General features: G+C 46.5%; 1 long non-coding RNA gene across 2 annotated transcripts; it reads left to right on the top strand.

Moving 5' to 3' along the window:
- Positions 1–1,013: 1,013 nt before the first annotated feature.
- LOC309451557 lies at positions 1,014–4,687 on the top strand. Of its 2 annotated transcripts, none has more exons than XR_014186272.1 (3): positions 1,014–1,139; positions 1,727–2,544; positions 3,883–4,687. It is a non-coding gene; the product is annotated as an uncharacterized lncRNA (long non-coding RNA). The 2 variants fall into 2 exon arrangements; XR_014186273.1 differs by having other exon boundaries at positions 1,032–2,544; positions 3,883–4,082; positions 4,188–4,687.
- Positions 4,688–23,228: the final 18,541 nt, after the last annotated feature.

Genomic DNA, 23,228 nt, shown 5'->3' with positions numbered 1-23,228 from the left:
TTGGGGAGGTCGCGCCCGTTCCCCCCTTCAGCGGGGAGCTGCGGGGGGACCGGGCCCGGGAATGCGGTCCCAAGCGCGCTTTTCTGTGGAAAAAGTATTTTAAAACATCCCAGCCTGCTGCTCGTCAATAGATTTCCTGCCTGTACTGAAGAGAAGCTGCCAAATTAGTGTACACTGTGATTAAGTTATAAAAGATGTACCCATCGTTAACCCATTGACATCATTTCTGACCACCTGCAAGATGAAGGGATATTTTTCAAGTTTTAGATCCTTCTGCATGACAAGATAGAGACAGAAGATTAAGCGATACATTGTTTAGGAGCAGAGTGCTTAGTTTATATTTAACTAATAATTAATAGATGTAAGTAACTAAACAATTATAACTAACATAAATTATTTCTTAGTATATATGTATGTCAAAATTTTCAAAAATTGTAATGTATATGTAATAATTATGTGAATATAAGCAACGCAAGAGCATCCAGCCTTTGGAGCCCTGATGGAGGGTGATCCCAGCGCTGATAAAATAAAGAACGTCGCTTAACAGTATCATGGACTCTGCTCTTAAGTTTATTTCTCCGTTTCAGTTCAGTGCCACGTACCGCCCTGGTGGTTTCGGGGTGGGAGAAACCACGTTGCTGAGCTAATCTGGGTTAAAAAAATAAAATAAGATAGAAAAGATCAAACCACGACGTCGGGCGGCCGGCGGGTGTGCGCGGGGCCATCTGTTTGTAGCTGTAAATCTTCACCCGCCGCCGGCTCGAGGCAGCTGGGGCTGCTCCGAAACGCGTCTTGGTTCCCTTCCACGTGGAAAATAAACGGCGAAAAGAGCCTTGGCGGCCCGACCACCTGCTTTGCACCCTGAACACAAACACAGGCCACAAAGCCGCTCGTTTCCGGCACCACCCGGTGGGTACCGATAAAATGAATTCGGCTTAGCCCTATTAATTACCCTTCGTGGCATATGGACGCTAATAATTTCTCTTATTACTGCGTTAGGGCTCCAAGACATCTATTAGGATCACGGAAGAAGGTTTTCGCATTCAAAGGCTGCCCCTGGATTTTCAGGAGGAACCTGAAATATGAAGGAGAAGGATTTAAAACCCAGCAGGAAAACGAGGCGGCGGAAATAAAATCAAGTATAAATCTGTGTTTTGTAGGAGGGAGGCTTAAGATGGGACGTGAAGTCTGCTGAACCAAAACTGTCAAGTTTAAGATGTTTTCTCCACACCTAAAGAACAACATGGGAAATACAGCTAGGAGAAAAGTTAACAGAAGCTTGGGAAGAGCAGGCTGGCAAGCGAAATATTTTCAGTAATATTCCCTCATTAAGGATCTGATGTGTTTATTGTGCACTCTGTGCTCAGCATCCGGTGGGTCAAAAATTCAGTAGGGCAATCATAACTTTATTTTTGTTGGCATAGAATGTATGTAATTTGTTTTACTTCAGGACATCAGCCTACCCTCTGCTCCTAGTAGAAATGTCATTGTAGAATGTCATTGTACTAAAAATGATAACGTTTTTGTCGTTATACTAATATCCGCCACTGGGATTTTACAACTTCCCTCAAAGGATGCGGCACAAGCCCCTGTAAAAGGGGATGTGTGTGCCAGCTCACTGCATTATGCAAATTTAACGATAGGCAAATACAGAAAATACAGAAATAACTTCATCTGATAGGTGGCATGAAACACGGCCACCGATTTTTTTTCTCTTTACAAGCAGATGACTTCTTAGGGCAGGACGCGATGACCATACTATACCCAACTGAAGATGCAAGAATATGGAAAGCACGGCGTGGAAAACAAATGCGAATTGGTGTCCCTGGTCTGCAGAGCCATCTGAGGCGACTGGCACCCGCGTCAGGTCAGCTCGGGACTGACTGTCCGCTCTGCAGAGTCGCTTCCATGGCGCTCGTGCATTTTTTGGGGATCTTTGCTGCCACATGTGGGGAAAACAACGCCACTGCTTTTCTCGTGTCGTTTTAGACTTAATCACTCTGAGTTTTGGATGCTCTGGATTTCTGTCGTTGGCCTCCCGTAGGTACAAAACGTGGATCAAAGCCAAATAATGACTTACGCCAGTTGCTGAGATGATTGTGACTTTTGCTGCGGAGCCGCGAAGGTGTTTTGGCCGGGGCTCGCTGCTCCGGGTGCCTTGCCAAGGAGGCAGCTGGTGCGGACTGTAACAGCAGCGGAATTCCCCCGTGCTAATCGGCAGTTTTGGAGAAGCGTCGCAAGCACTGAGACCTGGGACCGTGCCACCCGAGAGGCCTGGTGTGACCCACGGTGACACAGGATCTCTGCAGGAGGAAGATCACGCCCTGGTACATCACAGGAAGGTCAATTTTGGTGAGCCACCAAGAAAATTTCATAATGGTAGGATGTGATAATACTGGAAAAGCTTTGGGACACTCTGGACTCTCTCCCATTGGAGGTTTTAAGAACAGGTCAGACAAAATACCACTCAGGAATGCTGTAGCTAGAGTTGCTCCTGCCTCAGGGGGAGGGAAGGATGACGTGACGTCTCAGGGTCCCATCCAGGTGTGTATTTTCAAACCACATGTTGCTAATGGGTTTGGAATGGGCAGAACGAACTATGGGCTTGTGGAAGTGCACGTTTATGAGTCAGTGGCTGTTCAGTGTGCTGGGACTGTGGCTGGTGCACATGCTTATTTTTCTTTCCACCCCTCTCAAAGTGCTTTTAGGGAGGAGAGAGAAAAGAGAAAGAAGGGAGAGGGAGGGGAGGGGAGGGGAGGGGAGGGGAGGGGAGGGGAGGGGAGGGGAGGGGAGGGGAGGGGAGGGGAGGGGAGGGGAGGGGAGGGGAGGGGAGGGGAGGGGAGGGGAGGGGAGGGGAGGGGAGGGGAGGGGAGAGGAGGGGAGAGGAGGGGAGAGGAGGGGAGAGGAGGGGAGAGGAGGGAGAGGAGAGGAGAGGAGAGGAGAGGAGAGGAGAGGAGAGGAGAGGAGAGGAGAGGAGAGGAGAGGAGAGGAGAGGAGAGGAGAGGAGAGGAGAGGAGAGGAGAGGAGAGGAGAGGAGAGGAGAGGAGAGGAGAGGAGAGGAGAGGAGAGGAGAGGAGAGGAGAGGAGAGGAGAGGAGAGGAGAGGAGAGGAGAGGAGAGGAGAGGAGAGGAGAGACCGGACCAAAGCCTCTCAACAGGAAACAGCATGGATGTTCATTTGGGATGTACTAGAGAGGTCCTCCAGAGAGGCAACATTTCCCACTACGAGCAAACTCTTTCTCTTTGAAATGAGCATCAGCATGTCTCCCCAGGTTCTCATGGAGATACAGGCTGTGCTGTGTCACAGAGGAATAATCCTATATGAAAAGGATTGGGAAAAGACTATCTGGGCCTACAAATGTCCATTTGGCCAGCAGAAGGGTAGGGAGCCTGGCCCATGCACCCATGGGGTTGTCACAGGCTGGTCAGGACATATATCCAGCATTTGGGGAAGGAACAGCGATGCACGGAGCGGAAAGGAGCTCTGGTGACAGGAAGGGTTCGCCTGTCCACATCCCAGGTCTGGGAAGAGAAAATGTGGAAGGAATAACATGAGGACAATGTGATAAGTTAGCAGCTGGATGTGTCAGCTCAGGTGCTGTGAGGCAGTGGGAGAGAGGTCAGAACACTGGACAGGGTGTTTTGGCAGATCACCTTGGCTTTGGTTGGTGACTTCTGGGACAGAGCATAAAACAGATGAGTAACAAGGAAGGATTGCTTAGGAAAAGATGCACAGGAAAGCACAAGGGGAACGGGGTGCCTGGGTCCATTAGCTGGCGCTGCTTTGTAACATGGGTGGGTTATTCCAACAGTTTTAAGTGGCCTTTGGACTTTGGCCAGAAAGTGCCACCAACCTTGGGTCACAGGATTTGTTTGTTTTCAGGTGCCACGGTTGGGTCTGTGCACAAGAGCCCTAACCCCAATGAAGACTTTTCTTCTGTGGGAGGGTGTCAGCGTTACAACCACGTGTGCAAGTGTGAAAAAGTACTATTGACCTTTAAGGACCACAAAGAGAAATTACATTTTCCTAGGGGGAAGAGACACATGCCCTTAATAGCACATTTAGCACATCTTGTAGACCAGGTCAGTCCAACACGTTGCTCGGGTCAGCTAAGCCAATGTGGAGGGAAGGAACATTTCTCCAAAAAGACTTCCTAAACACACCAACTCTTGCTTATTTTATGGCAGCAGACATTACAACAAACAAGAATCTCATACCTTCCTGGGCCTAGATGATCTCTGGCGTGCTGGAGATGAAGGAGCCGCACGTGGTCATGCAGCAGAAGACACGTTCCTGGCAGTAATTCTCTGCAGGGTCTGCTTGCCACAAAACATCCGACTTACAACATCTGCTGCCCATTGGGACTTCTTGGCTGCCTGTGCTTGGAGCGACGGAAGAGGTGGAACCCCAGCCGCTTGGCATCTTGGATCATCAGGGGAGAAAAAGTGGCTGGGTCTTTTTTCTTTCATATGGAGCTTTTATTCGTCTTTATCCCAGAGAAAAGCAAGTGATTCACCCACTATGCTGTAAATGAAACACCCTGATGATTTAGCTGAACTGATTGAGCAGTTTTTAAACATTTGCAGTGCAGACTGAAGGGGCGAAGGCTGCAAACGCAGCTGCTCAGCTGTTTCCTTCTCTCCCTCTTTTTCAGATTTAAAAAATTGCATCCATTTCTTTCCTTTAATATGAGGCTTTGCAACGTGGATTGTTCAATAATGTCCAATAAAGCAGATTTGCACGGCTTATAAAGAGGCAGGCTGGTTTTCAGTACTCTGGGGAGAACGTTGATAATGCAATGGGTTTGTTATAAGTAGCCTTGATTGGGCTCTGGCTGCCACAGCTTTTCTGGAGCCAGATTAGCCCAAAGCTGAGTCTGAGTTTTGGGTGGATTCTTGTGATTAAAAGCGCTATTATAGTTTGTGTAATCACCAAAATCTTCACAGGTGCAATCACTCCGTAAAGCTGCTCCTGGTAGGATAGTGGATTCCTGCAGCATCTCCCAGAACCTGTCAGGGCCCTGCAAATACAGATTTCTGGTCTTTCATCTCAATATCCCGCCTCTTCAATTTAGATCCTTATACCTAGCTCTTCACCTTTGTGCTACTGTATATAAAGACACTCCTCACATGTTTTCAGCTCAAATGTCGTTTAAGTTCTGCATACGCTGATCTTTGTGTTTTTCTGCACAGGGTATGAAAAGCATCTAAAGTTGTCCAGGGTTACAGTGCAACATGGGACAGAGCGAAGAGCCTGAAGATAATATAGAATCATAGAATCGTTTCGGTTGGAAGAGACCCTCAGGATCATTGAGTCCAACCATAAGCTAACCAACTCTAGCACTAACCCATGCCCTTAAGAACCTTGTCTAAACGCCTTTTAAACCCCTCCAGGGATGGTGACTCCAGCACTGCCCTGGGCAGCCTGTTCCAATGCCCCACAGCCCTTTCCATGCTGAGGATTGTCCCGTACCAGCTCTGCGCTGCTGCTGGATAAGCCCAGTTCTAAATTGTGGGACTGGGCCAGCGCGGCTCCAGCGAGCTGGGGTGACACCTCCTTAAACCAGCTGCCGCTTTCTTAACACAGACCGTAGCGTACAGTCCTTCCAAATAACGTGCTGCTGCAACGCCTTTTGCACAGGGCTGCGAATCCACTCATTGCGAGACATTCCTTCAGGTCCAATCTGCTTTTCTTAAGGAAATCAATTCCCCCAGCAGCCACTAAAGAGTGATTATCACCGAGCTGGATATTTATGATGTGCTTTTCTTTGTTTCTCAAGGCAGTTTCGCCTAAACTGCATAACAGCAAGGCGGTTTTCCCCCAGCTGGGTCAGCCGTCTGAACACAGTCCCACTCGGCTATTATTAGCAGGGCTGAGTTTACAACTGCGCGGGAGCGATAAGCTCAAGACGACTGCGCTTCCTCGCCAAGGAGCCGTCTCGCTCCGCTCCACTCCGCCACGTCTGAGATACCGCTGCACTGAACTCAGGAGGTATTTTTGCTCTCTGAAGAGGGGTGCCCAAAAGGCGCTGGCGGGCTGGTTTCCTTTGAACGGAAGATTAGACAGAGAGAACATCTCACGCAGTTTTACCCTCATCGTTCAAGACACCAGAGTCACGGAAGTTTTTAAGTTTTCTGATACTCCTTTTTACGGCCTTTACCCCGAATTCTTTAGGAACTGCTGTTCACAAAAGGGGGATCCACATTTCCAGGTCTTCAGTTTCAAATCCCAATCTTTAGACAACTCTTACTTCCCATAAGATACTAAACATCAGGATTAAGGGATGGGAAAAGCGTCGGGGATATCACTGCTGCAGCACAGCAAGAGATTCAATAGCAATTTCTGTTCTCCATGCAACTTTCAGCCCCCGGCATTGCGAACAGGCTCCAGCTGGCTGGCTTATGTTTTATTTGGGGAAAAAATGAGAAAAACGAATGGAGTTGAAGATGTCCCTGCTCATCACAGGGGGCTGGAGTAGATGGCCCTTAAAGGTCCCTTCCAACCCAAACTATTCTATGATTCTCTGATTCTAGAACCCACAAACCACAGCCATATTGGTTTCCCTGGGCTCCTCACTTTGTGAGGAACTTACATTTCTGTATCCACACTAAATCTGAATTTGCTTTTTCAGTAAAATCTTATATATCACGGTGGGTATAGAATCATAGAATCATAATTTGAGTTGGAAGAAACCCTCAGGATCATCAAGTCCAACCATAACCTAACTCTAGCACTAAACCATGTCCCTAAGAACCTTGTCTAAACGTGGGACAGGTCTCACTAGAAGTTCCTGTCCCTAAACAAGAAACTCAGGGCTGCTTTAATCCTCCACATACATTTAATCAGAGGAATCACATCCTGCTCTTACTCTGTGAATCAAGACTAGTCCACGCATTGATGCAGACATTTAGATTTAGTTTTATGGCTCTCGTGTAGCAACATGTGAGAAGAAAATCTGCACGTCGGAGGTGTTAATTGTCGCCTTGTGCTGATGAAGCAGGAGCATTGTGAAGCACAGAGGAAAGCAACAAGTATAACAGGTTTTAAAAATGCAACAAAGGAACGAAAGGCTGAAAGTAGTGCACTTTCTTACCCTGAAGAGCTGAAAGCAAGGAATTTTAAGAAAAAGGAGACAGAACAATCCTCACTTCATAAGAGATCGTCGTAAAGACGGTCAGGAGCTGTGGGTTATGGCTCAGGCAAGAAGAGCAAAGTATCAACTACCAGTGTAAGAGCTTGAAATGTTTCCTATTCTACTATCTGCTTTCTGGTGATGGCAACCAAAATGATACAACCATAAGGCAATGGGAAATTATGAGGAACCAATAAAAAGGTGTAATTTCTAAGAAAACAGAGCTACTGCTTGGGCAGTTCCCAAAGGGCAAGCTATAATTATCAGATACTCCCAAAATACTATATCTATTTTTGGAAGGTGCTGGGCTTCTTGGATAAAGTATCTAAGGAGCCAAAGCAACAGGTGACAGAAGAAGGGCTCTTGCTTTCAAGGACACCATTTCAGGCCCTGCCATTTGAGAGGAGTCGGACACCGCGGCGAGCTCACGGTTATACTGGAATGAGACAAAGAGCCTCACGTGTGGAAAGCTGCCATGCACCCCAGCAGAAAACGCCTTTTCACTTGGTTGACACGCCAGAAGGCTGTGCTGCCATCCAGCGAGACCTGGACAAGCTGGAGAGTTGGGCGGGGAATAACCTAATGAAATTTAACAAGGGAAAGTGTAGAGTCCTGCATCTGGGCAGGAACAACCCCAGGTTCCAGAATAGATTGGGAAATTACATATTAGAGAGCAGTGTAGGGGAAAGGGACCTGGGGGTCCTGGTGGACAACAGGATGACCCTGAGCCAGCACTGGGCCCTTGTGGCCAGGAAGCCAATGGTACCTGGGGTGTATTAGAAAGGGGGGTGGTCAGTAGATCGAGAGAGGTTCTCCTTCCCCTCTACTCCGCCCTGGTGAGACCACATCTGGAATATTGTGTCCAGTTCTGGGCCCCTCAGTTCCAGCAGGACAGGGAACTGCTGGAGAGGGTCCAGCGCAGGGCAACAAAGATGATTAAGGGAGTGGAGCATCTCCCTTATGAAGAAAGGCTGAGGGAGCTGGGGCTCTTTAGTTTGGAGAAGAGGAGACTGAGGGGTGACCTTATTAATGTTTATAAATATATAAAGGGTGAGTGCCACGAGGATGGAGCCAGGCTCTTCTCGGTGGCAAACAATGATAGGACAATGGGTAATGGGATCAAGCTGGAACACAAGAGGTTCCACTTAAATTTGAGAAGAAACTTCTTCTCAGTGAGGGTGGCAGAGCCTGGCCCAGGCTGCCCAGGGGGGTTGTGGAGTCTCCTTCTCTGCAGACATTCCAACCCACCTGGACATGTTCCTGTGCGACCTCACCTGGGCGTTCCTGCTCCATGGGGGGATTGGACTGGATGAGCTTTTGAGGTCCCTTCCAATCCCAAACATACTGTGATACTGTGACTGTGATACTGTGGTCTGGGAGCTTCAGCTTTACATTTCCATAAAGCTTTGCCTGCCTCGAAGAGCTGAAACACAAGGTGAGATTAAAAAATCGGGATTGCTAGAGGAGGCAATACTATCAACAGTGTTAGAAAAAGCAGTGATTTCATAAGGGCTGGCTTTTTCTTCCTTTCATTTCTCCAAGCATTGTGCCAATAAACAAATTGCAAGTCACGTCAGAAGCTTTACACCAACACCAACCATAGTTAGGAAGCTGTCTTCTGAAGCAACCGATGTTGCAAGGTATTAATAACTTGTTTTCCATAGAAAGGTCAGTTTAAGAAAACTAGGAACATGACACCATTCATCTACATCATCCAGCCCTCACTTCTGCCTTTGGGCCTTGAGAAAATCTGTTTACAACCCAATCAAACTCTACAGACATGAAATAGATATTCTCAACAGGCCCCTCCTCTTCTCTGATGGAAAATAATCTTCCAGATGCAGAGCATTCCCACTTGCTCCTCCACAACCATTGCCAGTGAAGGATGCATTCAATCAATGATGGGAAGCTCCCAGGATCATCAAAAGCAAATGACGCAGAACAGACATTGTCTCCACCGTATTGCAGCTTCAACCCGCAGGACATTTTGAACTGCTGTCAAGAAGAAACCCACAGAAGATACCACAGACAACATTTTCTGCAAACGAGAAGGGAGCCTGATTGTTCCTGCTACGCAACGAGCAATCCAAGTAGTTGTAACTGTCTATTCAACATGCAAAGTGCTACATCATGTACTATGACAGTACGTCCATCCGATGACGAACTGGGGGCCGATTTATTCTACAAACGTTTTTTTCAGACCAAGAGAGGTGAAAAAAGTCATAGATAATGCATTAATTTTTCCAGGAATGAAATACTTTAAGGAATGAGTGGTTTGCCATAAGTGTGACAAACATCAGGCTTTCGGGTCCAGCAGCGGCCGTGCCTCACGTGCCCCTTTCCCATCTCCTTTTATCTGTAAGGACAGCCCAGCATGACAAGATCCGGCTTAGACGTGCAAAGCAAGGTGAGATGCCCCATGTTTTAAGTCTCTTTTAGGTGTGTTGACCATATCACTGCTGAGAAAACTCCAGAAAAACCCCTTACTTAACCAACCCAACTGGAATTCAAACCTCATGGCTCCTGATTCCACATGTCAGTGTTCATGGAGAACTCATCGCCGTGGTTATCTTCTGTACTTCACCCAAAACACCTCCTGTTAAGTGATATGGAAAAGGAGCCCTCAAGAGAGGTACAACCTGCTCAAATCACCCTGAGAGAGAAGAGATATTTTGTGAGGGTAAATCTCATTTTCAGCTTGCACTAGACAGCATTATTTTTGCTCTTGTCCCAGAATCCCTGTACTCCAGTCTACCTGCCAACATTAAAAAGGTTCGTTTGGGTCTTTTAGATTATAAGAGCACTTGGCCTATCACTTGCAATTTCAATATTAAAAAATATTCTAACGTTCAGCAGTAATTACAGGTGAACTTTTAAAGCATTTGATCCAAGCGAACTACTCCCTTCATGGCATATAATAATGGCCATTCCAAGGAAGACGTTATAACCATGTGTTGCGTTAAATATTTTCCTCATTTTTCTTAAACATTTCTCTCTTTTAGTGCCGATTACAGCTAGAAATGCTGACACTAAGCCAATCGTTTGCATAAAAAGGATTTCACACTCAATTTACTTCAGCTTAGTCGTAAATATATCAGACCTTAACAGTAAATCCCTTTGGCTGTTTCTCCTAAGTCATATAGCAATAGCCTAGAAGGAACGCTGCATCCTTAAAGGACTCTGTTTTATTTTAAAATTAGAGTTCTTACTTTTAACAAAATTATGTGCAGCCTAACCAAGAAAATTAAAGGAAAAAGGTATTTTCTCCCCAGGATTCTCAACCCCAAGGTTGTTGGGGTGGGAAGGCACTAGAAGCTTCTTCTAAAAGGATCCTCAAAAGCATCTGCCAGAAGCAGGACTCCCAACCTCACTGAATGTCTTTAGCAAACTACCAGCAACTGGGTCATTATCCCGTGAATAACGCGCTAGGATGTAACGAAACCATCCCAGCATCCGAAATGGAAAACGCCGATACTTGCGGGTGTCGTGGTGGCCGGACGGCACCTCGCGGAGAGCAACGTTCTGTAAGTTTGAGTCGGTTGTTCCTTCTGGTCTTTTGTACAATTTCTGGGAAAAGAGAGGGGGGGAAATGACTTGTGCATTTTCTTTTAATAAACAGAAAGCTTGAAAGGGAGGCTTCTAAAAAGAGAGTAAAATTGGATTTTCATCTTCCTGGAGGACTTAAGAAAGGACAGTGGGGAACCACGATATTGAAAAACTAGTTAACAGGAGTAAACCTACTGAAAACTCTATTTTATTTGCTTCTGCTGACACTACTTAGTGCCAACTTCTAATATACATTTTGGGTGAAAGTTTTTCTTTGAAAATTCACCATAGTAACCTCTTCGTTATGGAGACACTGGTTATAAGCAAAAGAGCCCTCGGGTATCACCCCCTGAAGTTGGGAAATAACAGCCAGGGCATTTCCTAAAATGAGAAATGAGACATAAAGAGACAAGCTTTATGTATCCTAAAGGTCCATGATGCTTTTCTTAGTGTAAAAAATAAGGGATACCAGGCAATACAGAAATGCTGGCCGAAGGAAAGAGTAAAGGGGGGAGACTGTTGATACACGGCTTGAAATATTTTAATACCAAATGTGGTGAATAATACCTGTTTTTAAACTTATATATATATATATATATAGCCATCACTCACATCCCATAAGCGTCCTGTGACTCTCCCCTCCCCACCCACCAACATGCACATCGACATCCAGCGTATTTTTAGCAGCGGGACTTTGGTGTCCAAGTCCCTACAGGACACGTGAACCTCGTGTCCCCAAAGCACGACTGCTCAGTAATAGAGAAACCAAAGGGAGCCCAAGTACTACAAAAATATAACTCCAAGCACTAGAAAAATGTAACTCCCTGCAAGAGATGATGCACATAATGCCTCGAAGTTCCTTTGCGCTGTGCCCATAAAGCAAAGGGCTTCTCCAACTTGCAGTTTCCCCTTAAAAGATTCTTGATGGATTTGAGCAGAATGGGCTTTATTCATCATAAACTCAGCTGACAAGCTCTGCACCCCAGCAGGCAGAAAAGCCCGTCGAAGAATCGGACTCTTGTAGGTTGTGATAAACCAGAAATACCTGCAAATGTCACCCCGCGGCAGAGGGGACTCCCCGTAAAGTCACGTCCGCTTGAGCCAAAGATTGTCCCTTAGAAGTCGGCAGCACAGCTGTGGCAATGAAATGACACATTAAATAGAGAACTGAGCCATTTGAAGCCCAAACTGTTCTTTAGAGACGTCTGTTGGTCTTTATGAACCACCAGGGAGCCTGAATTACATGCAAAATTGGGATAGATCAAGGCAGGAGAGAGGTAAAAGGGAAAAAGGCAGGGGAAAAAAAGTGTTTCATTTTTCAATTTGGGATGGTTGAACGGGTTTTCTCATCTGTTGTCAAAGAAATGAATGACAACTTTTCAGATGCACTAGAAAGCAGAGTCTTTGTCCTTTGCACTTCACTGGTCGCCATCTGGTGCGCCCAGTCACACCAGACAGAAATCAGATTTGTTTTGTTTCAAAGAGAGAACACATTGTGATATTTCACTATTCGTTCCAGCAACTTTCGCACACTAAAACTCCGGGGGCTCGAAATCATTGTCGCTCCGGTCTGTCACCGATGTAAAAATGGGTTTGCTTACGTGTAACCGTGGGATCAGATAACAGCTGCTTCGGCGGAAACCGCTGCGACGCGGCGCTGGAGAACAAGTTGCCCAGAAGGAAGTTGCTTCCCCAAACACCTGCTCCTGCGTGCAACTGCTGTGCAACGCGGTTCTTCATCTCGGCGGGAGATGGGACTTGAACTGCTCCTGCAAACTGACCCGGGACCCAAACCAACCGCAACGGTGCGGGGCGGCCTCGGGATTTGAAGCAGATCCTACTTCGGTGCTTGGAAATATCTGTCTCTTAAAGCTCTTTATACCAAGGTCGCAAGAGATCTCTTGCTTTAGAACACCGATACTTGGGGGAAATATTTGCAAGTATGTGCCGTGACCAGAGACTTCCTGGTGGGTGATGGGGAAGCAAGAACCTGAGGAAATGCTGAGGAAGACACGTCGATGCTCAACGTAGAACAAACTGGTACTGCAAACCGCATCTGATTCAGCAGAACGTGCCAACGACAGGCTAATTAGCAAGGAAACAGGATTACCCACCTTGATTTTCTTAACGTGGAGATGAAACAAACTCGGTGCAGTGCAGTAGCCTCCATAATGACGGTAGCTGGCCTACAAGCAATGACACAAAACTACTATTTGACCTGGTCAAGAACTCCTGATAGGGGGAACATTTTAAGCCAGAGAAACAACACAAGGCTTTATGGGCCTTTATTGGTTTGGGTCGATCACATTATGATTGTTCTGTTATCCATAACATAACGTTACCTGGAAGCCAGGAAGATTCTGCACCTCCTCCTGCAGTTCAGTCAATCAGAAATGGCCTCGACCAGCACCACAGATGTTTCAGTCTCGAGAAACCAACTGAAATTCTGATGTGATATTTCCTGTGCATCACAGTGCTGCTTGGTGAGGGTGCCTGGGGTGCTCACAGTCCCGCGGGTGTCCCGCAGAACGGGGACATCTCCCCTTGCAGTAGCTCTAGCCCCTTGCTGAGTCTCTATTCCTAATTCTTTCTCCAAAATACCAACCTTTTTGTATTCCTTCCCATTCAGGACGCATCCTCGCCCCTCCCAGTCACTCCACCACATCCTGTTAGTCAGTACTGGGAGAGATGTACAGCTTTGCTTGACATGTTGCCTCACAATTTCATAGAATCATAGAACATGGGTTCTTCAAACCCATGGGGACCTTCAAAACCATCCAGTTCCCCCCCTGCCATGAGCAGGGACATCTTCACCAGCTCAGGTTGAGGTGGGGTTGAAGTTGGGCCAAGGAGGTTGAAGAGGTTGAGGTTGAGTGGGGGAGGTTGAGTTGAAGAGGGTGAGGTTGGGTTTGTAGCATCTTGGAAGGGTTTGGGTTGGAAAGACCTTCAAAGCTCCCCCAGTTCCCCCCTGCCATGAGCAGGGACATCTTCAGCAGCTCAGGTTGCTCAGAGCCCCGTCCAGCCTGGCCTGGGATGTCTCCAGGGATGGTTCATCCACCACCTCTCTGGGAACCTGGGCCAGGCTCTCACCACCCTGAGGGCCAACAATTTCTTCCTCATGTCTGGCCTGAATCTCCCTCCTTTAGTTTAAAACCATCACCCCTTGTCCTGTCATAACACACCCTTCTAAAAAGTCTGTCCCCATTTTATAAGCTCCTTTCAAGTACTGAAACCCAGTAGAAAGGTTTACCAAGGGCTGCACTAAAAACATGGAGGAAATGGAGAAAAATAACTCCGAACGGTACCACAAAGCTTGTGGTCTTTAGCCAGGATGTTTGAACTAAGACTGAAGACTTTGAACAGGAGACCTGGGGGCGGGGATTCATCATCACCTCCAACTCTTAACAGCATCGCTGACAATATCTAGGGCAGAGCTCCAGATTTCACTACAGCCAAAGGAGAGCTGGTGCTAATTCGCTGGAACTTCAAGTTCTGCGTATCTGCCCAAATGTAACCATTTCCTTTAGATGGCATCGCGCGGCTCTGTTGACCCAGAGAGTGGGCGATTCCCACACAGATAAACTGATGTTACAGAAATCATACTTAACGCTGTCGATCTTACCATGGTATCCACTTTCTGAGCTCAAGTTTAAAGCAGCTGGAGGTCCAGCAGCGCTTTTGGGGAGCACGTCCCACCCGTAAAAAAACGACAGCAGGTAAAGCAAACCCCACCACAAACCCTTCCGACTGCTGAGGGGCAACGATTTATTCCACACGCAACTGGAGGGCGAAGGGCCACAGCTGAAATTACAATGGCACAGTGTCACCATTTGTCACCCCGTGCTTGAGCTATAATAAGAGCGTCTTTGTATGGACACAACAGCGTTTACGGTCAAATATTTGAGCTAACTAGTGGTGGGTCAGTATGAGTCTAAGTTGCAAGAGAGTCTCTTCCTCGCTCGGGAGCTTGGTTTGCACCAAAAGCTTTGCTTTCCAGTTACTTTTTTTTCTTCCCCTTCTTTTTGGTGGAGCCAGGCCAGGGAAAGCCCCGCAGCTCCAGGAAGGCGGGCACATTGTGGCAGACGTAGTGTGCGTTGAGCATGGCAGCCGGGCTGAAGATATCCGCTCCCTTCGTCCCCTTCTGCCCTTTCTTTTTGGATCCTTTGCCTTTGCCACGCTTGGGTTTGCTTTTACCTGCCTGAGGAGAGAAAATGACCACAAAACCACTCAGCCATAGAATTATAGAATCATTTTGGTAGGAGGAGAGCCTTAAGATCATCAAGTCAAGCCATAACCTGAATCTAGTGCTAAACTGTGTCCCTAAGATCCTCATCTATATTTCAGTTCAAGCCCTCCAGGGATGGTGACTCCACCACTGCCCTGGGCAGCCTGTTCCAGTGCTTTACAACCCCTTCCATGAAGAAATCTTTCCTAATATCCAATCTGAACCTTCCCCTGGCGCATCTTGAGGCCATTTCCTCTCATCCGACATGTTTATTGTCTCACATATCTTAAGATATCCCAGAACAGCTGTTTCATTACATCTTAGTCCTGGCTTGCAGGCTGAGCTCAGAGCCCCTCACACCACAGACTCCTGTACTTTGTGGTGATTATATATATGACTCACAAGCATTAAAACTTCCACCAAAGCCATATTTGCTCTATAGGCTATAAGAACCTTGAAAGTCATCAGACACGGCTCGTTAGTGTTCCCCTGTGCTTCCCTCTGCGCAAAATGGAAATCATCCATTCTTTCCAATTGATTTTTTAATTAATGCACTGATACAATCCTCAAGTAAGCTAAGCCTATGTTGTGTGTTCATGGCCTGCGGGTGGATCATAAGCCTGAAAAGCAAGTCTCCTTCCTACAGCTGTGGCCTTTTTGAGGCGCTGCGATATAGTTGTTCTTCTACCATTAGCGGTAACACGAATCTAAACAGCAGCTCTGCTGTTCTATATGTAGGAAGGAGGTGTTGCCAAAACAATCCTCCTGTGACCTCCAGCTGATTAGGGCTGGTGCCTGAACACCCACTTGCCTTGGAGATGGATGTGCCAGAGTCTCATTCACTCCCTGGATTGTTTCCTCACCCATCCTGCCCATCAGTTTCTGTTACTTGCCTGGCTTTGCACACTGGAATTAAACAGATCCTAGCAACTCATTGGAAAGAATTAGCACAGATACAGCCAGAAAGGCCACATGTCACTATCAGCTGGGCATAAACTAGGGGAACTATACGTAGAATAGTTTTTGTGGTATGGATTCTAAGGAGTGTCTGTACAGCTCTGTACTGTTAAGCCTAAGAGAGACAAACATTTGTGCTCTGAGGTATGAGAACAGTCAGGGGTACAATCTCCAGAATCAGCCAGGAACACAATGTGAAGGAATATGTACAGAAAAAGTCGAGATTTCTGTGGAAAACACACAGACCCGATATCCACACAAGGAAAAAAAGACAGACAGAAAATACGGAGTGCAAGCTGCAGCAGAGGGCAGGTTGTTTCCTAAACAGTCACGCAGACTGCAAACTACATAGACATGTATTAGAGGCGGTGACAAGTGTTTTCTGTAGAATCCATCGGGCAGAATTCATTGAATACATCGTGTGCTGGAATGTGCACACCTCACAGATTAACAGATGCTTATGTCAGGTTTTTCAGCCAGTCACCTGAATCACACCCTCCACACACTCCCAGCAGGGTCTCTAGCAGATATTGTGAGCACAAAACTCTTTTGAATTTAAAAAAATGCAAAAAAAAGTGCAAAAAAGTGTGAAACAAGTGCACAAAAAAGTGCAAAACTCTTTTGAGTTTTTAAAGTACCATCCAGTGGGACATCTGAACACTCTTCAAAAGTACTGGGAAGTCCATGTTTGTGCAGTATTTTCATTCACCCACAAGCGATAAGATTTGAGGCTTTATAAGATATGTGCAAAAATTTTACAGCCTGTAGCCACGAGCAGCAAGAAAAGCTAAAATACCAGAATCAGGTGCACACTTGAACACAACGTGAATTCGGGCAGGTCAGTTTATGTCCCGCAGCCTTGGGAAGGAACCTTCTGGATATTAACTCAATTTTCTTAAAAATAAGTATCAATACACTTCAAAAGAATAAAATCTGTCTTACCATGTCCTGTTACTGAGTGGAGACCGGCCAGCGCCGTGTGGATTTACACAGAATCGTGCAGAGGGTTACGTACTGTGCAACGTATCAGTATCAACCCCCCTAGAGTTAAAGGGGGAAAAGAACAGAATTAGGTAAAGTTAGTCCCTTGCACAAACATGTCGAGGTGTGTCATCCCTAAAAGTGTTTCTTTGCAGACAACAACCTATCAAGTCATGCACTAACTGCCAAGATTCCAGGACTCTTGAGCCTTTTTCTGAGTTTTTCTCTAACAACACAACACTAGACAAGGGGAAGGGAAAACCTGAAGCTCAACTCGGTGTCAGCGACCTGCAAAAGGCACCTGAGCTCACCCGGCTGCTCCAGACCCACCTCAGCGCCCGCCCCATCCCGTGTAGCACAGGCAGGACCTGACCTGTCTCCACAGCTGAAGAAACGAAGCTGTAGGGGGCTTCCCCCACACTCCCCACCTCGAAAGGCACCGCAGGACCTGCAGCAGGGCCGGGGCTGGGGCCGCTGACCGGTTGCAAACTCCCCTCACGGCAGCCGCCGCCAGGCACGGCCTCCCTGGTTACTTCCCGCGTCGCGTTGTCATGGCAACACACCCTACGCGTGCGCAGTGGAAGGCAGTGAAGCCGAAAGGGGCGGGGACACGCACCGACGCACCGCCCCTCCCCCAATCAGCTGCCGAGGCGGGCGCGCGCGCTGCCCGTTGCGGTCGCAACGGCCGCCTCAGGAAAAGGGCGGGAAAAGGTTTTCCGGGGCTGAGGGGAGTTTTTGTCGCCGCCGTCCCGCCCTCCAAAAAACACAAAAAAGGCACAAAAATAGCACAAAAGGGCCTGCGCCACCCACTGCCAAAAACACCAAAGCGAAAAGTCATAGGGAAGGAAGTAAAAAGTACCACAACAACTCAGGGTGGAGAGGAGGAGGGGAGGTTATGGGAAAGATTGGCGTTCGGAAGGCTATTACATTAATATTCCCGTTATTTGTGGGCAAAAAGCGAAAGGATGGGAGAGGGGTGTCTCTTCTGCATCCCTCAGCACCAGGCTCTCACTCCCAAAGTGCTAAAATCAAAAAGCAGAAGTGTAAATTATCAGCTGGAGCTCATAATTATGCTACTGCCAAACCCCCACACCACCATGGGTCCGCCTAGATCGTGGGCTTATTTTTATCCCAAACATTAAGCTCTCAAAATCTGCTCTCTGTGAAGAGAAGCTGCCAAATTAGTGTACGCTGTGATTAAGTTATAAAAGACATACCCATCGTTAACCCAGTGACATGAGATAAATGCTTTCTGACCACCTGCAAAATGATATTTTTAAAGTTTTAGATCCTGCATGACAAGAGGGAGACAGAAGATTAAGTGATATATTATTTAGAAGCAGAGTGATTAGTTTATATTCAACTAATTATTAACAGTTGTATTGTAAGAAAGAAACTAAACAATTATAACTAACATCATCAATTATTTCTTAGTATAGATCTATGTCAAAATTTCCAAAAATTGTAATGCATATGTAATAATTATGTGAGTATAAGCAACACAAGAACATCCAGCCTTTGGAGCACTGATGGAGGGTGATCCCAGCGTTCCCCAGCACTGATAAAATAAAGAATGTCACTTAACAGTATAATTCACTCTGCTATTAAGTGTATTTCTTTGTTTTATCTGCCCATAGGATGTGCTTTGCCGTATTTTAAAGCTCGTTAGGCTCGATGAAGTTCAATATTCCTCACTGATCACAAAGCAATTCCCCTGAACAGCACATTCTCCTGGATCCCACTCATGGCAACAGAGAACAGTAAGGAGAGCAAAAATTACAGTATTTTCTAGAGGAAAAATATCCGTGATAAGTAAAACAAGCTGAAACATATGTTTTTTACGCTGCTTTATAGCTTGTTCTTGAAAACATGTCACATTTCCAGATTAAAACAGAGAAGTTTGTTCACTGGGTTGAGAAAGAGGTCTGCATCATGTTCATGGTGACGGCACTCGGCTGGTCCGGCACCCAAACACATCACCCTGGAAAGATAGAATGGTGGTTTCCATTAGCTCAACCCCTCTCTGCTCAAGGCAAATAAGTCTAATGCTTCCCACTTTCAAAATTGCTTTTCAAAACATCTTCACAGAATCCCAGAATGTCAGGGGTTGAAGGGCCCTGGAAAGCTCATCCAGTGCAATCCCCCCATGGAGCAGGAACACCCAGATGAGGTTACACAGGAAGGTGTCCAGGCGGGTTGGAATGTCTGCACAGAAGGAGACCACAACCTCCCTGGGCAGCCTGTTCCAGGCTCTGCCACCCTCACCAGGAAGAAGTTTCTTCTCAAATTTAAGTGGAACCTCCTGTGTTGCAGTTTGTACCCATTGCCCCTTGTCCTGTCACTGGTTGTCACCCAGAAGAGCCTGGCTCCATCCTCCTGACACTCACCCTTTATATATCTGTAAACATTAATGAGTCCCCCCTCAGTGTCCTCTTGTCCAGCTCCAGAGCCCCAGCTCCCTCAGCCTTTCCTCACACGGGAGATGCTCCACTCCCTCCAGCATCTTGGTGGCTGCGCTGGACTCTCTCCAGCAGTTCCCTGTCCTGCTGGAACTGAGGGGCCACAACTGGACACAAGATTCCAGGTGTGGTCTCCCCAGGGCAGAGCAGAGGGGCAGGAGAACCTCTCTGACCTACTGACCACCCCCTTCTAACCCACCCCAGGCACCATTGGCTTCCTGGCCACAAGGGCCCAGTGCTGGCTCATGGTCACCCTGCTGTCCCCAGGACCCCCAGGTCCCTTTCCCTTATGCTGCTCTCTAATAGCTCATTCCCCAACTTATACTGGAACCTGGGGTTGTTGCTTCCCCAGCAGCGTGTCCTTTCGATAATGATTTTCCTTCAAACATCTCCTCCTGACCACCTCTGTCTTTCATTGGTGCCTTTATTTCTCTTCATGTTTAATTGGGCTTTTGTTTTGTTCTCATTTCTGGGAGTTCTGATCAGTCTTCATTAAACCTCATTTTACTCTACCCACCAGTCTGGCTCATTCTCTACATCCATTTCTATTTTCATGCTGAAACGATGTCCCTGCAAACATTTCCACCGCTGAAATGTTATCCCCCTTCAGTACTTGTGCATTCATAGCCAAATATGTTCGCTCTTTTATCAGTATTAATAAAGCTCCTTTACCAAGTCCACGTACCTTCTAACAACCATATCTCAGCATCCGAAGCGACAGCCAAATGCTTTTTAATTATTATAATTGCGTGAGATGGAAATTTGTGTTTGTAATAAGCCCCAAAATCTCCATCACTGCCAGGAGGAGCCAGAAAGATGGTCGGATATTTGATTTTTACTGCGTTTAGGGGAAAACTATTTTGTGTGATTTTTATCAACAACCCACACGGCATAAAAGCAGCAATCATAATGATACTTGTGATCGCCTTTTAGCAAAAACAACTGGCAAGAGACCACGTTATACCAACTATTGAGGCTACAAAGAATTCCAGCGGTGACAAGAGTGTCTGAAATACTGGATCAAGGAGACAAAAACCAGCCAATGCAGTCAAGTGCTGCATTTTGTGAAGATGCTTGGACATGGCCACAAAACAAGCTCCTGTTTACACAGGCAAGGTTTTGATAAATAATTAAGGGATGTTTCTGCAAACTAAGAGGGTAATAAACCTGGCCTCATAAAGTCACTGTGGTAGTCGTGACTGGATAAATAAAGAGCGCGTTAGCTCTGGCAGCTGTCAGGACAGCTCAGTGTCATCATTTTTATGAAAATATTCACAAAATTTTAGGTTATGGCCCTTTTAACAGAGCGAGAATAAATAATGTCTGATGTTCCTTACTCCGACAAATTAATAATATATAACTTGTCTAACAAGTTGTTCTATAAGCTATGGAATGAAAGCCAGAGCTGGGGAGTTCATGTAGTCACTCTGCCTTGCTGCCAGCTGAGAGGAACTTCATATCCTCGAGGCCTTTTATCCTTCACTCCGATTTGGGTGAAATTAGCTGAACAATTTGAAAGCCGCTTACAGAAGACTGAGAAACCAATAGTACAATCACACGTGTCTTATATCCCTAGGAAACAAGGCTGAAAAAGGAAGAGTCTGCACTGAGCTCCTGAAGAAAACGACTGAACCACCGCGGAATGTTCAGCAACCACCTGTCAGCTGAGAAAAAGAGAAAGAAATCTCTGCATGCACCAATTAGGACAGAAACTGAGACCCCGCGAGCATTTGGGAACAACAGCCACGTTGGGGTAAGAGAACAGATGTTGCTTCGGCTGTACCGAAACCACCCCAAACTTTGCTCTGAAACTTTCTTGCTCTCCATCAAAATGATTATTTCATCATTGCTGTCTCCTAGCTCTTCTGAGATATATTTTGTTTTTAAGGAGAAAAGCCTCACCGTGAAGTAAAGAAGTTTTAAACTGCTACCTGCTTGCAGTGAATACACTGCTAAAACACGGGGGAAAGCCTTTAAATCACGATGTTTTTTGAGTCGCCCACATCTGTTTGCAAGCGCAATCAACATTAAAATAGAGGTTCCCTCTATTCCTGCTAAAGTGACACTTAGGCCAGTCCAGTTCAGTCCGTACTGAGGCCAGAGGTTTCATTTGTGTGAACTAAAACCTGCGTTTTCCACACGAAACTCTCATTAAACGTCGCACATCTCAACAGAAGTACAGTCTTTGTGATAGATAAATAAATGATGAGACCCAAATATTTTAAGTTAAAAGGTGCACGTTCCCCTAGTTACTATTTTACCCAGAGGTTCTCCAGGAAGCAGAACTTGTAGTGCTGGCGGAAATAAATACAACTCAAAGATAACAGTTTACACCGTCCTTTACCACCCAGACATCCAGGTACCAATTGGTATTTCTGTTCTGTGCCTCAGTAAAAACAAAAGCCACTGAAAAGCTGTGGAAACCTTCTATGAATCACGATTTAAATACAAAATATAGACAAACGAACATTCTGTGTGTACTGGTTATTTTTTCCCCACATAAACGTTGTGGGAAAGAGACGCTTCGGGGGGGAAAACAAGTTTTGAGGCAAATACCAATGGCTTTTTGAAGTTTTTGATTCTTTGAAGAAGCACTTACCTCCACCGCCTTAGTTCATTTAGAGTAAAAGAATTTGGATGCATTGATAGTATTTTCTTTACATTCACACTCAGTTGTTGGGGAATCATAAGGGTTGGAGGAATCATACAACAGGGGTGTAATATGGTTAACCAGGAAATAAAGAACACCACTTGTGTCAGGAGACGTGACAACGCACAGAGGAACAGCTGAACAACCAGGGGGAAACACGAGGTAAAACACCCCCGAGAGAATCCTGAGCTTTCCAGCCACTCCTGGGCTGTGAATCCCAGAGTGTCAGGGGTTGAAGGGCCCTGGAAAGCTCATCCAGTGCAATCCCCCCATGGAGCAGGAACACCCAGATGAGGTTCCACAGGAAGGTGTCCAGGGGGTTGGAATGTCTGCACAGAAGGAGACTCCACAACCTCCCTGGGCAGCCTGTTCCAGGCTCTGCCACCCTCACCCCAAACAAGTTTCCTCTCAAATTTAAGTGGTACCTTTTGTGTTCCAGTTTGTACCCATTGCCCCTTGTCCTATCATTGGTTGTCACCCAGAAGAGCCTGGCTCCATCCTCCTGAAACTCTCCCTTTCCATATTGATCCCCAGGAATGAGTCCCCCCTCAGTGTCCTCTTGTCCAGCTCCAGAGCCCCAGCTCCCTCAGCCTTTCCTCACACGGGAGATGCTCCACTCCCTGCAGCATCTTGGTGGCTGCGCTGGACTCTCTGCAGCAGTTCCCTGTCCTGCTGGAACTGAGGGGCCACAACTGGACACAATATTCCAGGTGTGGTCTCCCCAGGGCAGAATCTGAGCATATGCTGAAAATTGGAGTGTTTATACTGCGTTCCTGCTACTGAAATACTCAACAGACCCTTCGGAGGTCTGCCAGCTGCACTTGGGAGTTGTTAATTTATTTATGTGTGTCTATTTAATCTTTACATACGACCAGCAGGGAGATGCTAGATGCCATTTTTCAGAAGGAACTAAATACAGCCGCTGAAATGCTTTGTCCGGAGCTACAGAGCTCTCCCAGTTCTGGGATCCCCCAAAGCAGCACTGCGCTTCCACCATAGATTGTGTGTCTGTATTTCACGCCTTACTGCCTGCTTTATTTTACTTTAAAACAACTTTTTAACGAGCACGAACACTGCAAAGACATCTACAGCCCCTAATTCTGCTTTTCTTTCATTGATTTCTATAGATACATGGGAACAGAACATCCAAAGTATGTCGGGCGGCAGGATTTTGCTCAGCAGAGTGGAGACGCACAGGGCTCAGAGCTGAGTGTATGGATCGGTTCATCAGGGATGGTTTTGCCCTTTAGAAACAAGTAGCAAAGGAAACATTTGAAT

This window comes from Streptopelia decaocto, assembly GCF_964273445.1.
Source record: "Streptopelia decaocto genome assembly, chromosome: 1".
NCBI classification, from domain to species: domain Eukaryota; kingdom Metazoa; phylum Chordata; class Aves; order Columbiformes; family Columbidae; genus Streptopelia; species Streptopelia decaocto.
The sequence above is the reverse complement of the archived record's forward strand: the minus strand, read 5'-3'. Positions and strand labels throughout refer to the sequence as shown.